This window comes from Gossypium hirsutum, chromosome D02, assembly GCF_007990345.1.
Source record: "Gossypium hirsutum isolate 1008001.06 chromosome D02, Gossypium_hirsutum_v2.1, whole genome shotgun sequence".
In the NCBI taxonomy this organism is placed as follows: Eukaryota; Viridiplantae; Streptophyta; class Magnoliopsida; order Malvales; family Malvaceae; genus Gossypium; species Gossypium hirsutum.
The window spans coordinates 49,271,203-49,283,147 of NC_053438.1; the positions used below are offsets into that span (position 1 = coordinate 49,271,203).

The 11,945-nt window shown below is 30.9% G+C and overlaps 1 long non-coding RNA gene across 1 annotated transcript; it reads right to left on the reverse strand.

Moving 5' to 3' along the window:
- Window positions 1-7,443: 7,443 nt before the first annotated feature.
- LOC107909979 (uncharacterized) lies at window positions 7,444-9,994 on the reverse strand. Its single transcript, XR_001687420.2, has 4 exons — window positions 9,782-9,994; window positions 9,348-9,503; window positions 7,888-7,994; window positions 7,444-7,789 (listed from the first exon to the last, which is right to left on the reverse strand). It is a non-coding gene; the product is annotated as an uncharacterized lncRNA (long non-coding RNA).
- Window positions 9,995-11,945: the final 1,951 nt, after the last annotated feature.

The window sequence follows — 11,945 nt, forward strand, 5'->3', positions numbered from 1 at the left end:
TTTAATTATGTATTAGTAAGTTTAATTGAATTCAATAATGGGCAATCTGAGTCTTTTATTGACCTTATGAGGCCTAAGAGAGAGCTAATGTACTTTGTGAGTATGCAAGAGACCATTAGAAGGCGTGCTAAGCTAATACTGGTCACTATGTCGCAACACAAAGGATTCAATGTCGCAACATAGGGAGCAGAATGGAGGAATTCTAAGACAGCCTTCAATGTCGTGACACATCCTAAGGGTGTCGCGATATACCCCTGAAGACACCCTGAAGAAGAGTGTATTGACTTCTATGTTGCGACACAATTCCTAATGTGTCGTGACATCGAATCTGGATGGAAAGTAATAACGAGCTAGAGGCATTTTGGTCCATAAAATCCAACTTTAAGCTCGGGAACTTCAGTTAAACCTAAGGTTAAGGACGCCATCCACCTCAAGTCTATAAATAGATTCATTTGGCACATGTTATAGACTCTAATTACTTAGTTTAGAATTTCTCTTTTCATTTTAGTTTGATTTTTTCTCTTTTATTAGGTTTTAGATTTATTTTTGTTTGCTTTTTGTTTTATCACGAGAAATCTAGTTTGTGGATGCAATTAGACTTTGTGGATTGACTCTCATTCTTAATACAAATCAGGCTTTTTCCTAAACTTTATACTTTTGATTGATTTATTATGTTTACGCTTTATATCGATTTTATATTGTTTATGAAAGCTATGAGGAACTAATCATTCTATGGGGGATTAGTGAGTAGAGGTATGATGGATTAACTGATTTGTAGAGGTACTAATGGATCAGTTGTTCAGGAAAGCAAGAACCTAAACCTGGCTTGACGACCCTAGGAAGTTATCAAGGTAGGAATTAACCCAAAATTTGTAGGGCCTATTCGTGAACACCTTAAACCCGAGTCGGTCTGGACTATGAGGTTGGAAGATAAGTAGTCTTTGCTAACTCGTTATTCTAATGGGCATATCGAAAGGTCCTGCTATGGTATCGACTAGTTGATTGACGAGGAGCCCGAAGTGATAGTTGATAAAGATTACCGAAGCGAGCTAATCACCCATAATCAGATCTTATCAATTTTACTCTTAGAATTCCCAATATTACTTGCTTTTCTTATTATTACTATTATTATAAAACTCCCAAAAATCCCTATTATTTATATTTTCATAATTTAAGCTATTTCGAGTTTAATTAGATCTTGTGGTGCTTAGGTTGAAATTGGGCTAGTGCTAGCCTTCCTTGGATACGATCCTCGGAATACTTACGAGGTGTTTTGTTGTAAACAGAACTATATTACAACCTGGCCCATATACTTGCAAACACTGCCTCAATTCCTTATATTTTGCAGTAGTACACACTCTAGACGTTAGTACGTCCGAAGGCTGCCAATAACATATACAACGACATAACTCTTTTAGGTACATGCCAAATATTATATACCTTTCTTTCAGACCAACTAATTTATATCATGACATCATATTGCTTATATAATTGCATACTCAAAATGTCATATCAAATACCAAATACACAATTCAAACCATATCATTATATAAGTAAACCAAAACAACTCATCAGTAGATGTCACACATAACCAAGCCTTAATATCTACCTCTGTCTCAGTTTATCCCAGCTTAGTAGAATTTCCTTAGAAGGTCAAGATGCTTTTTTCCAATGATTGAATGTTATTTCCTTTAGTTCAAACGATAGCTCTCAATCTCTACTAAATTCCAACATTGGTGCTATTGAATACAAACTTATTGCGCCACTTCCAAATATTTCAACAAGTAACTGCAAGCATCATACTCTAAGGCTAGTCATCGAGAGACTTGTTGTGCATTAACATCCCTAACTTGTCCCCGTTGCCGAATTAGGGTTATAGAGTATTACAGTACAATACGAAACATTTAAATCCAAATAAAAACGATTATACAATTTGTCTTATAACATTCAATAAATCATATAAATCAAGTTAGAAATACATTGCCTACGGGCCCTAAAAATAATTTGAAAATAATCAGGGGTCATTTTGAAACAAAACAGAAAAACAAATATGGAAAATTTGAAAATCTTTAAAAACAGGAGTCAGATGACCGTGTGACAGAGCCTAGATCGTGTGGCTTAGAACATTGCCATGTGGCTACTCCACATGCCCGTGTGGCTATTTCACATGTCTATGTACTCAGACCGTGTAACTCTTTGTGCCCGTCTAGACCAACCTGCACTAAAACCAACTAAGGCACACAGTCGTGTGTCACACGGCCGTGTGACAACCCATGTGTACCTTAAAAAGTTTACAAAACAAAGCGCATTTTCATCCAAAACTTCTATATCAACCCAAATCAAAACCAACCAATTCCATATCTTAAAAACACATTTAACAAGCCTAAAATATGCCAAAACATTCATCCTAAGCGTCTAACCAATGTGCCCTCATTGACACCACAATTCAAATACCTAAACAATCCAAAATTAAAGCTATGTTATCATGTCACAAGCATATATCATTAGGTTGCACTTAAGCTCATAAACTACCGTACATTCCAGTCAAAACTTACCATTACTCTACTCAACCATTCACATTCAAGTGTACCATAATATAACCATCTATATAAGATTTATACCAAGTGACTAGATAGTATAACAATACCATAACCACACAATGTCTAAAACATGATCATAGCTATTACAAAACATAAACAACATTTCATCAATTTAACCATTACCACAAATATGGCATAATTAAAACTTATACCATTTCACCTATTACATGACATATAAGCCAAAAGTAAACGTCCACAAACAACCAAAAGATATCCGGATAGTGTGAATCTTTAAGTCGATATAATCGTCCATCTCCACAAAAATATATATCTCCAAAGAAATAAGAGAAAAGACACAAGTAAGCTTAATTGAGCTTAGTAAGTTCAACAGCCAAAAAAATAAACTTATCAACTAAGCATACCAATTACAGAATACAGGAAATAAACCAAAATCATGTCAACCATAATCAAGTCACAGCTGAGCTTTATACTTAATGCAAATGATACAATCCATTTAATTATATTATACCATTGAATATATGTCCGATGAACGTTATAACAGATTCGGATACACGGTTAACCACCCAAAACACACCAAATCGGTCAAATGAGCTAATCCTTTGAGAACACACCTAGGCACCAAGTGCCAAGCCCGTAGGCTAACATCCCTCCAAAACACACCTCAACACTGAGTGTCAAGCCCGAAGGTTTTACATCTGCCTCTGAAACACACTTGAATCACGGTAATATAACATGATAGTCTGCAACAAATGCTGAACTTTGGTATATTCAGTAAACAAGAATAAATTGTAAATCATTATCTCCACACCAATCAATCCCATACAGCGTGCAATATAACCTATTGGCATGCCAATTGTATCCTATCTTACGTTCATCGGCTCAATTATTTATCGAATATCCACACTTAATATATTTCTTTATCAAATCAATCCACTTAATACAATTCAGCATTCTTAAGACATTTCACAATTTCAATTCATAAATAATAAAATATTTAGATTATACAAAATTAAATCATACAAACTTACTAAGGCCAAACTAAGAAACAAAAAAAGTTCAGAGACTAATCAACAACCTTGATACATATAATTTATTTCAATTATTAGCCTCAATTTCATATTCTATTCAATTCAATACATATAATTTCTTGTTTACAAATTTGACACATTTACCCCAAACTTTTACATTTTATTCATTTTAATCCTAACTCAAAAACTAACCTTGTTTGGACATAACCAAACCAGCGTAATATCTAAAGCTCCTATTCAGCCCTCTATATACCCTTAATTCACAAAAATGCCAAAGAATTTTACCATTTAAATAATTTAGTCCTTTCACATTAAAAACAACAAAAATTATTTTTCAAAATAGTCCTATTTAACAAACAAACTTAATAATCTATCAAAAACTTTCACAAACACCTCAAATTCATCCACGGTACATTCTAAAACATTTAACAATTTTGAAAACAGAGGTATGGGTTAGCTGGATCTAATTGCAACAATCTCAAAAACATACAAATTACAAGAAATAAATGAAAAATGGACTTACATGCAGTAACAATAGCAAGACCGAAGCTTGGAATTTAATTTCTATGGAGTTTTGGTTTCTTCAACTAGAAATGAAGAAGATAACTATTTTTTTAATTAATTTAATTTGTATTATCTATTTACTATTTTGCCCTAAAATCAAAATTAAAATTTCACACTAATTTACTTACTAACTGTCCACTATATCTATCCACATGGTATATTTACCACTTAAGTCCATGCATTTCCAATTCCATGGCCATTTAGTTCTTTTAACTACTAGGAACTAACCTTTAAATCTTTTACAATTTAGTCCTTTTAAATTAATTAACTATCTAAACGATGAAATTTCTTAACCAAATTTTAACTCGACTATAACGACTCTTTAAATAATAAATAATTAATATTTATGAGTTGACGCGTCAAAATTTTTGATCCCGAAACCACTATTCCGACATCACTAAAAAATGAGTTGTTACACGAATAGTCTCTAAGTACCTAAATATTATCTTCTTTTTTAGCTCCACAAAATTTACACCTTTCATCATAAGAAAAATGATGAATTCTCATGTTAGCATTTGTTAGAATATGATTGCACCAATCAAGTCAAATAAATATTTGAATTATTAGTAGACAAGGTGTCCTCCAAATACTAATTGCAATAAGGTCTAGGGGATTCGATCAAATCGAATCGAATGAAAAAATTTCGAGTTAATCGAGTTGACGAAACAAATTTTATTTTATCATCCTAACTCGATTTAAAATTTTCTCGAATCAAGTCGAGTGAAATGTAATTCGAATTGAATATATTTGTTCGAGTTAAATTTTAAAAAATAACTTTGGGTTCTTGTAACCATTGTTACCTACCGTAATCAAATTTGTTATTAACTTTCATCACCTCATAATTTATTTATTAATCTTTTATATACAAGTTAACTTCTTTACTTGCTAATTGCTTCAATTATATTCTGATTCTTGTCACTATGTATTTTGAAATTAAAATATATATTAAATGTAAAAATGTGATTTTTTTAATAAAAGTTATTTTAAAGATAAAATGTGAAATTGATACCAACATAAATTTTAACACGAATATTTTATGGCATCATTAATAATTTAATTTTAATATAAAGATTTAGTATGATTAAAATTTCAATAATATAAATAGTATAAAATGTGAATTTTATTTAATAATATAAATAGTAGATATAAATAAAATTATTACTATTTGGGTTTAGGGATTTTTTTTTGGATGATTTTGATTTTTGATTTTGGGGTAAAGGGTGAGAAGTAAAATGTTTAAGGAGAAAATAAAAAATTTTGGGGGTTTTCCAAAAAAAAGGGGGGGATGGGTTTGGGGTAGATAGGGGTGAGATGGGAGGGAAGTAAAAGTTGTGGGGGAAAGTAGGAGGGAGTAAAAGTTTGGGGGGAAAATAAAAGTTTGAGGGGTTTTGGGAGGTAAAATTATGGGGGAGTAACATTTTGGAGGGAAAATATTGAAAAAAAAAAAGTTAAAGGGAAATAGGTTTGGGGTAAATGGGGGGTGAGATTGGAGGGGAGTAAAAGTTTTGGGGGAAGTGGGAAGGAGTAAAAATGTTGGGGGAAAAGTAAAAATATTTGGAAGTTTGGGGTAGAAATATAAAATATTATAGTCTGATATTCGGTTTATTCAAATTATTCGAGTTATTCGAATTTGAAAACTCAACTCGATTCGAACTTGAAATTCGAAAAACAAATCGAGTTGATTCAAACAACTCGATTAACTCAAATAAGTTGATTTGTTTAACTCAAAATTCAAAAATTTTTTAATTTTTTTGAATTTTATCGAATTTTGGTCACTCCAAATAAGATCAGTTTCCCACGAGCTGTTGGAAATTATCTTATATGTTGACTTAATAGTATATAAATCAGTGGACAACCTTCTACAAATTAGTTCATCCTTAGTATTTTAAAGGTAAGAAAGATTAATAGAAACTTTTCGCCACAAAATATTAGAAGGCAACAGATCACCTAATAAGGCAAGATTTCAATCCGAATCATCATAACAATTCCTCACCACATATTATAGTTGATCAAGATTTGGCATAGTAGTACATTTATGAAGAACCATACCATCACGACATTTTCCAATTCCTCACCACATATTATAGTTGATTAAGATTTGGCATATTAGTACATTTATGAAGAACTATACCATCAAGACAATTTCCAAACCAAAGTAAAACCTTGCTCCCTTCCCCAATTCTCCAACTCAACTTTTTCTCTAATCTCTCTCTCTCCGATAGGATGCTTCGCCAACAAGTCTATTCTTGACAATTTTTGGGTCGTAGGCGAACCAATAAATTGAGTCCCTCTTAAAAAAATTATAAAATGTAGTACAATAAAAGCTAAAAAATTTTGGAACCCTAGGAGGTGAAGAATTTATGGTAAAAAAATTGAAAACCCTAGGGGTACGTTTGGTTCACTGTAATGGAATAGAGCTGTAATTGAATAAAGCTGTAATAGAATAAAGCTGTAATAGTAATTCAATTGTTTGGTTGAATGGAATGGAATAGAACTGTAATAGTATTCTTGTGTTTGGTTGCATGGAATGATGTTGTAATAGCAGAAGAAAAAAACTAAAATGACTAGAATACCCTTAGCAGAAATTTTTTTAGGTAGATGATTATTGTTATTGTTATTAAATTTTAATAAGATTATTATTAAAAACGATTTAATAAAAATAATAAATAATTTAATCATATTTTAACATAATTATTATTAAATATAATTTAATAAAATTTTATATAATTTAATAAAATTCTTAATATAATTATTATTATATGAATTTACTAAAATCATAATATATAATACTATAAAAATATATATAATTTACTTTATTATTTTTAAACTGCAATACATATTTAATATGCTAAAAAGTCATTATAGTGAAACAAATAATTTAATTATTCTACAATAAAAAAACAAAATATTAAAAGTAATAACTAACTTGAGAATTATATTTGACATCCAAACATAATATTCATATATTAACAAAAAGTTATATGATTTCATTAGTTTATATGTCATAAACCATATGTTATTAAGCATATGTCATAATTTATTAAGCATCTGTTACAACAGGCAGTTGTTCTTGAGACGTTATCTTGAACCTATCATAGGCTTGAATTTGATCCTGAATTTAGTAATAGATATAATAATAGCCCTAAAGAGTTAGTTGAAGAGGAAATTTTTAGCTTGCTTAGAGTTTCCTCTCTTGTTCATATATTGTTTCATTAGACAAATTATTAGAAGTTCAAAACCTGAGAAGGTTGAATGCTATGATGTTTGGAAGAGGTACAGATGCTCTAAAATTATTAAATATTTGGGTCCAATCATCTATTACGACATCATTAGCCTTTGTTCATTACACAACAGTTTCATTCAGCTCCAAAGAATGAATGTTTCAGCAAAGTTGCCATCATGACTACATAGAACAATAAAGAAACATACAAACAAAATTGTGAGAAGTTGGTACTACTGTGTCTCAAAATTTCACATCAGTTGTCCATGTACCTTGCACACTAGGGTGTTTGGTTACATGCATTGTCTTCAATTTCACCACCTTTCTTCCCAATGCGTTTCTTAGCCTGGTTGCATAAAGAAGGATATCTTCAGGAGTCATATTATTCACGCATACCACCCGCTCATTTTTGTTCTCTAAGAAATTGGCAAGATACATGTTTTGAGACATGGTTTAAAACATCGCATACGTGAATGCGTCATGTCTGAAACTCATCCAAGAAAGAGTAACTTACTGTAAAAGCCTTTCAAATGTGGATGCTGCCCACGAATGAGTTCAGTAACCACCTCCAGCTGAGGGTTTTTCTCTTTAAAAGTTGGTAACTCTGACTCCATAAATGCCCTGGCATAACCATGTCAAAATTACCATGAGTTTGAAGAATTCAGAATCCATTTAAAGGAGAGAATTCATATTTGTACATGCTTCTTGTTATTATTAATTATAATAGAGTTGAACTTGAGACTACCATGGTATATGAGTCAAAAACGAAATGTTAACAAAGTATAGCCTTTTCATTTACCTTTCTTGAAAGGCATCCCAATATTGTATCATTAAGTCATTAGAAAACTTATTCGTGTGTTAATGACTAGCAAAAGCAGTTCGCTAGATTTTACCATCCCCACAGCAAATTTCTTTTCAAGAATTTTTCACGTTAATTCCCTCTCCAGAATAGCCTCAGTCACATGACAAAAGAAAAGGAGGGAAATGTGCTTCTCTGTTTCTATTTTGGTCCCCAAATACTTGGGTGGATAAGTAATGACCATGTTCAATTTTTCATTAATCTTTCACCAGGTCGCGGTAATTATCAGTGCATACACATGCAGAGATGACTTGAGTACCCTAATGTAACCCAAAGTGCTAAACATTCAAATATACTTGTACAAATATTAAAGAAAGCAGCCTATCTCAAGATGAATTCCAATATCATCCAAGATATCCTGCTTAATCTATGATATCCCACTACTTTGGTGATCATATATTTAATCTCCTACAGCTAGATTCAGATCATCCATAATTTCAACTATCAAACCATCCCATTATGCGCAGATGAAAGTGACACAACTTAATACTAGCTTGAGAAGCAAATTACTCAGAAGTGGTTCAATAGTTTAGTTTATATATAGATACGAGTCTCCACAGCATAAACAAGAATAATACCTCAAGTTGAAATGCAAATCTTAAGTAACTGTTTTATTTAGACAGGATAATATTATTACCATACTGTCACTCAAGGCCAAAACAACATTTGAGAAAATATATCATTGGTAAGCAATGGCGTTTTCTCCATCACATATATCAATATGATGATGGTACAAAACCAAGAGTAGATTGGCCTAAACAAATAATTAATTAACTGTAGTTGGATCATTGCAGTAAACCGCATCAACATGTTGGCAGAAGCATCATGCTATTAAATTAAAACCAAGGAACCAAATATCTATTGGTTATGCTACTCCACTCTCTCTCCACCACTCAACTATAACAATAAAAGAACTATCTGCTACACTATTTTTTTCCATGAATAATATGTATTATATCAAAATTCCAATTTTCATAATTTTTTGCTACCTTTATTTCCTCACATGCACTGCACGTCTCACCCATAAGATTGGTAAGGAACATTACACATATGAACAAGAACGCACACATACACGCACAAAAGAAAGAAACATTAAGAATAGACAGATAGCTTACCATTCTTCGATCAATCATAGAACATCCATCAGCACAGATCATAATTATCTGACTCTGAGATTGAGCAAGTTGAGCTCACATTTCTAAGTCCCGTCTCTTTAGCCCTATCCATTTCTTTCTCTTCAATCAACAAAAACCAATTTCAGAGGAAGCAATCTACAGTTCAAAAAACAAACAAAGGATTAGAACCCAACATTTTTGGACAAAAACAAAGCATAAACCCCTTGAGAATATCAAAGATACATGCTTAATATAGAAACTCAAAATCTGAAATGTATTTATAGAGTTGATGAAACAAAAATCCGATTCAACAAAAGAGTGAAAATAAAATACAAAGAAAATACAGTTGCCGAAACATTTCAATAATCTCTTGCCGAAATAGTTGCCGAAGATACAAAGAAAATACAAAAAAAAATATAGATAGAGCATATAACCTTTAATCACTTGCCGAAAATAGTCGCCGATAAAGTGAAGAAGCACTTGCCGAAACAGTGAATCGGGAGCGGGTGGAGCCTTGGGTAACTTTGCTGGCAGCTTCTGTTTGCTCTTGTTTTTGGGGCTTTTGGGTAGGGAGGGTAAAAAATGGAATGGAATAGCCAAATGGTGGTCTGGGAAGGGAATAGAAATCCTCAAATTAGCCAATTTTTGGCATACACCCGTAATGGAATAAACCCGTAATAGGGTATTCCATTGAACCAAACGGATGATTAGGTGGACCCATAGAATACGGTTGTAATGGCGTAGCCATTATACCCAATCAAATATGTTGTAGGCATTTAATTGATTTATTTTAGTCTAAAAAAATTTTCTCGACATTAAAAGCTAAAAAAATATTTTTTAAGCCCTTTTCAACCTGAACCTTAGACGGTTGCACTCTCAAATAACCTCTAAAATCGGGCATATTCCCAAGTATGCAAACTAATGCCACTAAAGAGGTACTTATTCCGTGGCACCTGTGCTCATATTTTTATCATTTTCAAATGCATCCTCCAACCAAATTTAGCCAAAAGCAACAAATTCAATCACGCATGAGTTTCAAACCAAAGCTTCCAACATGCTTTATTTCCTCGGAAGAACCTTCGACATAATTTATCAATATGGTCACATACTATATGGGAAATTTTTGTCGTTTGCATAATATAAATTGCTTTAGGGTGAGTTTGGATGGGCGATGCGTTTACCTGCCGTTAGTGTAAAAACAACAGTGGCGGTAAGATTAGATACTGTAGTGATACTGTAGCGTGAGACAAAAAGTAAACTAAACGCGCCGCACCGCACTCAATCGCCCATCCAAATGCACCCCTAGTCACAACTATTGTCATATACGGTCTTTGCTATTTAAAAGTATATAAAATCATTTAAAAAATAAAAGTTTTATATTTAAAAAATCCTAAAAATAAAATTTACAAACTTTTTAAATTTTTTCCCAAAAATGTTAAAAAAATAAAAGTACAAATAAAAATTTTAAGAAAATCATTTAAAATTTTAATAAAATTATAAAAATATAAAAAAGTTCCAAAAATTCAAAAAAAAAGTGTGTTATTTACTTTTTCAATGGTAAAATGTCTATCTAAAATTTTAAAAAATTCATTTAAAAATTCAATAAAATTATAAAACTCCAAAAATTAAAAAAATTGTTATTTTTTCTTGAATGGTAAAATATCTATCTAAATTTTTAAGAAATTCATTTAAAAATTCAATAAAGTCATACAAATATAAAAACTCCAAAAGTTTAAAAAAAACGTGTTATTTGTTTCTTGAATAGTAAAATGTCTATCTAAAATTTTAAGAAACTTATTTAAAATTCAATAAAACTATAAATATATAAAAAGTTTCAAAAACTCAAAAAAAATGTGTTATTTGCTTCTTGAAGGGTAAATTGTCTATCTAAAATTTTAAGAAATTCATTTAAAAGTTCAATAAAATTATAAAAAGTTCCAAATGTTCAAAAAATGTGTTAGTTCTTCTTGAATGGTGAAATGTCTATCTAAAGTTTGAATGGACTTTATTATTAATAAAGAAGTAAATAACATTTTCTTTTTTAAAATTTGAAACTATTTAATTTTTTTTATAGTTTTTTTTATAATTTCTTAATGATTTCTGTAAATAAATATATAATTTAAACTTTTTTAAGATTTTTGTTGAAAATATAAAAAAAACTTTAAATTTTTTATTTTTATGTATTAAAGAGTAAGGATTAAATTGGCAAAAATTCTAAATGTTAAAGGCTACAAAATCATTTTTACCTTTTTCATAATTGTATGAATGGATCAAAATTTTTAAATAAAAAAACAGATTAAAATTCAATTCTTTAATATAAATAACTATCATCTTGACTCGGTTAAGTGCCATCAAAGATGTCCCCAGTCCAAGTTAAACTTATCTGTAGAATTGAGATTGATTCAATTCAGTGTGAATGGTTACTTGTTTATAAAAATAAACTAAAAACAATTAAAATTTAATATAAACGAAAGTCTAATATATTTTAAACCCCGTTTAAATAAGAAACTGAAGATGAGGCAGCCCATTCCTACCCACGAAGAGGTCTCTAAATGCAATCCCACGTTTTCACTTGTGATATATTAATTTCTTTATTAA